The sequence below is a fragment of the Equus caballus genome, chromosome 9, assembly GCF_041296265.1.
Source record: "Equus caballus isolate H_3958 breed thoroughbred chromosome 9, TB-T2T, whole genome shotgun sequence".
Taxonomy (NCBI): Eukaryota; Metazoa; Chordata; class Mammalia; order Perissodactyla; family Equidae; genus Equus; species Equus caballus.
In genome coordinates this window covers 22,653,395-22,659,394 of record NC_091692.1, presented here as the reverse complement: position 1 = coordinate 22,659,394, position 6,000 = coordinate 22,653,395, and the positions used below count along the sequence as shown (strand labels likewise).

Sequence of the window (6,000 nt, the reverse complement as noted above, 5' to 3'; positions counted from 1 at the left end):
ATGCCGTCAGTAGTTGCCCGAACCATCATTACGCAGTGTATGACTATAGTGTGATCTTAGACTACACTGATTTAAAACATGCCTTATCTAAATCTTTGAAAACTACCTTACTTACTGGTCAGTAATCCTCAATGTGGTCCAAGGATTATTTGCATCAGAATTGCCTAGGGCAGTGGTTCTCAAACTTTTTAACGTGAATAAGCCTGACTTGCAAAGTTGGCTAAAATCCTGGTTGCTGAACCCATCCCTAGAGCTCCCATCCAGTAGGTCTGGCACCACCGAGCTCAGCAATTTGCATTTCCAACAAGTTCCCATGTGCTACTGCTGCTGCTGATTGGAATGACACTGACAACTACTGACTAGGGTATCTGGCAAGCACACATACTCCTGGGCCCCATGCTGGCACCAGACTTTCTGGAACTGAAGTCTCAAGATCCTCATTCGAATGAGCATCCAGGTAACAGTTTGAAAATCACAATCTGAGAAGCACTTTGACAATTCGCCAGGTTAACTATCATTGATCAGTGAATCAGATGCCACATGTCATCCACAAGGATGGAAGAGTTGGGTCCCAGTTCAGGCCACCCCAAAATATCCCACAATGGCATAGTGATTATTTTGAATGAAATTTACTTGAGAAACAAAAGTATTTTCTTCTCTCTGTTCCCTCTGAAAGCAGGAAATAAATCTACTATGTGAAAGGTGCTCTCCCTACAGCCTTATCAACAGAGATGGGGGATCCAGGGCAGAGAAGCCTATATAAAAAACTTTGTTAATTTATTACCTCAAGCCTAAACTCCATTTAAATTCCTCACTATTTATGTACCTCAGACCTACGTTGATTTGTCCTGTCATTCCTCACAAATTTATTGTTTCTTAGGGTAAAAGATACATATACTGCCTGCTTTGTTCACTCTCCAAGCATCATTTTTCTATGATTTCCAATACATACATATTAAATTAGTATTTTCACCATTAATCTGGTCTTATGTCAATTTTAGTAGTCCAGCCATAAGAACACAGAAGGGTAGAAGGGGAAATTTCCCCCCCCCACAGAAATAATGCTAAACGACTAACCCCAAGCCTGGCATGGCGAAAAAAATGCAGAAGGCTTCAAATGTGAATAGAATAACAATAAAAACTTATATTTATTGACCACCTACTCTGGACCAGGTAGTGTTCTAAGAGCCATATATATGAGCCCATTTGATCCTAGTACACATCCTGTGAGGTGGGTGGAATTATTATCTTTAATTTACAGAAGAGACAATGGGGGCACAGAGAGTCCAAGCAAATTACACCAGGCTGTTGATCACACGTTAAATTCTTGTGTGTAAATTTTAAGATTTCTTAGATGTCTACCAGAAACTATGTGCACTTACAGTATAAAAATGTACAAATAAATTGGTATCCACATTAATGTAAAGAGTTGTTCACAAAATCGATCTGAGTTCCTTAAGTTTTGGTAGATGTTACTGTCATGAAAAGAATAAATTTAATAGATAAGTATTGGTGAGTGTTTTTATGACATAGAGAGCATAGAGAGAATACTCTATGATCAGTCACTAAAATGAACATCTTTTCTCAAATATGCCACCCAAAGTGGTCACAATTTTGAGAAGTTTGGGCAAATAAACAAAAATCTTTCAGTTCTTTAAAATTAGCAACAAGATAAACATATAAGGGATTTTTCATTTTTAACTTTAAAGATAATCTTATACATTTGTTATCATGTACTTGGATACTCTTGCTAAATCCAATGAGAATTGAAATTTTAATTTTTTTCCAAAAAATTTAAACAGAAGATCACAAAAATTAGAATGAAATGTTTGTGAATGTACTTTGGAAGACCATCTTAAATGAATATCCAAGTTTATTATTATCCACTGGCAAAACTGATCACTCAAAGATAGTAAAAATTAGCAAATTCAGTTTATTATTCATAAATTATTTAGTCTTTTATTTACTTATTTTTAATTTTTTTTTTTTTTTGCCTGAGAAAGATTGGCCCTGAGCTAACATCTTTGCCCATCTTCCTCTATTTTTGTGTGTGACACTACACAGCATGGCTTGATGAGTGGTGCATAGGTCCATGCCCAAGATCTGAACCTGTGAACCCTGGGCCACCAAAGCAGAGCATGTGAACTTAACCACTACACCACTGGATCGGCTCTATCTAATCTCTTAATTTCTGACTTTTTAAAGTTTTTTAAAGCACTCAATATTTCCTAATGTTTTCAATTAATTTTTATCAAAATCCTGCATTCAAGCTATTTTGTCAGTATAACTAATGGCTACATTAGATACTAAAAAAGGATTTTAAAATTGCTTTATACTAGTTATGAAAGACACAAATAAGTTCTCACCTCTCAACATGATGAGAATGAAAAGAACCATAATTATGTAGTTGGAAAGAGTTCTAATTAATCAATTATAAATGCCATTTAGGAATTTCTGAGAGTGACAATAAGAGGCACTGATGTAAGAAAAGCATTAAAATCACACTAACGTAAGAAATAGCATTAAATTTACTACTTATTACTCGTAGCTGATGATGGGTAAGTTTGGGTCAAAACATTTGAAAAGGTATGCTTACGGAATGCTATTAATATTTGAGTAAATAGCAGAGAATGGACCTCACGATGTGTTAAGCATATTTAGAAAAGGGGCACAAGGACTAAGTAAACATCATTCGTTCTAGTAAAAGAATAACCACTAATTAGAGCCAAGCGTATAACATAGTCCAGGCCCAAGAAGATTTCAACATGTGATTTTATTGGCGCATTTTATGATAAGTGGCATTCTTATTCTACCTTTTTCTGGAAGAAATACTGCTAATTATAAATAATCACAGTGAAATTTTTATTAGACAGAAATAGAGTGTATAGGGGTGAGTTTGGTTCATTTACGTCACACTGCAATTCAAAGATACATCTTGAGTTTAAACACATGCTGACCACTGATATTTCTTTCTAGAATTTTCATTAAGGCAAATCTGTTTAGCATCATGCACATTTTACTTAACATGGGGCAGTGTAGTTTTAGTAAGTTTAACTGCTTTCTCAGTGACTGCCACAGACAGCTGGTTAGAGAGAGGCAACAAAATCTCTCATCTTGACCACTGTTTTAAAATACAGTGTTTTGTGTATATATATGTGTGTGTGTGTGTGTGTGTACACATACAAATATCCCATATCAGAAACACATTGTAACATACTTCATTGCTTCTGCTAACGCTTCAGTTTACAGCCATTCCTACAAAAGATTTCTAATACGGGGTTTTTGCTTAGAAAGACTTGCTCACTGGGACCCAGTGCCCTCTTAAAAGACACTGAGGTCCTTTTCAGCGTAGTATTAGACACTCTACCTTTGTTTTTTCATGAGTTTCTTTCAAGAGTTTCTTAAGTTTGCTTTTGGATCTTTATTTTTGTTTGCTTATTTCTTTTGGGAGATTCTCAGGTGAGGGAGGTTGATACCTATGTGAATTACCACATGGCTGAAGGTGATCAGTGAGATATTCTAACTCGTACATAGCTGTAGCATTTGTGTAGTGAAAAACTGCAAAATCAGAACAGCACCAGGACCCCCACAGGAGGATCATAGTTACATTTCTAGTACCAAAGGGTTCTGGGTAGAGAACCTTGGATTAAATGGTATTTTTGCAAAAAAGGGATACAAGTTTCTTTTTCAGGGGATCTCTGGAATCCCCTGCTTCTACATTTAGGATTCCCAGGCATCTCCCCAGCGCTAAGTCTTCAGCAGTGGAAACAGGAGATGTTCATTTTAACCACATCAACAAATCTCAAGGCTTCTTTGCACATCCTTCTCCTCTGCTCATGCAGCCCTGCTTTACCTAGTGTTTAAATCTTCTCCCAGAGTAAATGGGTTCTTCAGGGTCATAGTTTACAAGCAGCCATCTCAAATTGTCCGGTATGATTTCAATATCATCCTCTACTCTCATAAACCAAACAGTATGTTCTAGATAACGATCATGAATATACTGAAAGGACCTTAACTGTTTTCCAGGACAGATGGTCTCTGCCTTCTTTGGTGTTTACTCTCACAGCAGGGAAGTCTTTATTTTCTTCCGAGCTTATAAACAACACTTTATTACAATGCTGGGTCCGTGCAGCTCTGACGTATATGTCAATACGTCAGAGCTGCATGGGTTCTGTCATAACCCAGCAAAGAATTTTCACCTTCTGATGGAGGTTTTCCGTGACATCTGTGTTCTCATGTTTATTTACTAGCATCTGCATTCAACTTCAACACCCCTTCTACATGATTCTGTCCAGTATCATCTGAATGTATTGAATGAAGATAATTATTCAGAATATTAGGCTTGATATCACCTTGTTTCTTCAGCAAAATACTAAATAGATGAGAACATTAGAGAAAAAAAATGTCTGATTGCTGATCCAGAGATGAAGGTTAAACAATGTAGTCAAGAATTCGAGGCCATGTCCTAAGCGTATTTCTGACATCCATGGCTGTTTTCTTCCACTCCTGCGAGGTTGGGAGGAACAAGATGGTTGGACCCACCTGAGCAGTGGTCCTGGCAGTGGCAGCAGTGGAAACCGCCCAGTCGCTCTTTCCCATGAGCTCCACCCTCAGGTATTATTTTTAATGATCAGTTTGGGTGTGCGCGCATGTATGTGGGATTCTGTGTTACTTTATATGAGCATAGACATCATTTTCGTTACATTTGTTGCTCTCTAACAACTGTGAAAACTGTCAAGTTTATCATCTGTTGAATCAAAGTTGCTGATGGCAATTTTTAGGGTTATTTAAGTGTAATAATATGGGCTCAGATCATAAATGAGAATTTGAAAAATGGAATGGATTTCCAAAAATCAACTTAAAAAATACAGATAAGTCTGTTAAGAATGGATATTCCAATGACTTTTAATAAATATCAGAAATATGTAAATTAACTTTTCTTCACAGTTTTATGTTCAGAAAAAGCTATTATAGGCTTAATGAGGACATTTTTATGTTGAAGCATATTATCTTCTAAACATTTTTTTTGGATTACATCTCTGAAAATGATTTCTAAGTCTTCAGTTATTTAAATGTGTGAATTGAGTTGATTATGGGGTGAGAGAAGGGTGATAAAAGTTAAAGACCTTTCCTATAAGTAGGATTTGCCACATCATCCCTCTCCGGGTGTTATTTTAATCTACCTAGTGAGACAATGCAAGAAAGGTCATATTTTTCAGAGGTAGTAAAGGTAAGAATGGCCTGCCTGCATACACAGCTATAGAACTGACTGTGGAGATTGCGTAACTAATTAATTCTGCAAACAAATTAATCAGCCAGCAGTTATTAATCATCTATTCTGCACCTAGCAGTGTGCTAGGTAGTGTGAATGGTGCACATAATGGCCTTCCAAATACACATTAATTTCTCAGGAATGTTTGGGGAGAAGAAATAACGAAAGCTATTCGGAATAAAAGGCAATCTTGAACTCAATGTTCAGCCATTATCTAGTTTTCTTTATTTCAAAAACAACTGCTCTATGGTTGTGACGTTGTGAGGTGAACCCTTGATTCACTGAACTTTATAAACAGCCCTAAAATCAGGAATGTGACTCTCTAGTAACCTTGGGCTGATTGAATGAAATTCCGATAGACAGAAAGACAGATAAACAGTGGTCTGTCCTTCTGGCTGTCTAAGAATGCTATTTGGAAGGAGTTGGCTGTCTTATATACTTCTTTAAAAATAAAACGAACAATACAATGCAACAACAAACTAGCTATACTCCTTAATGAGAATGTTGTGCTCTAAGTTCCTTTTTAAACATTAGGATATCAAAGTTTGGAATTTGGATCAGTGGGGATCCCAAGAGGAAAGAGATGGCAGGTTCAAATTAGGACATTTCGCGGCTTTTATTTACCAAGGATAAACAGGACCACAGGGGACAGAGCAGGAATCCAGCAGCCGTTGAGGTGTCACCCCTCCCAGCTCTCAAAGGTGGAATCGCAGATGCTAACAGAGAGC

General features: G+C 37.0%; 1 pseudogene; it reads right to left on the bottom strand.

Moving 5' to 3' along the window:
- Positions 1-3,390: 3,390 nt before the first annotated feature.
- On the bottom strand, positions 3,391-4,462 carry LOC100065801 (glycoprotein-N-acetylgalactosamine 3-beta-galactosyltransferase 1 pseudogene; annotated as a pseudogene).
- Between the last annotated feature and the right edge of the window lie 1,538 nt (positions 4,463-6,000).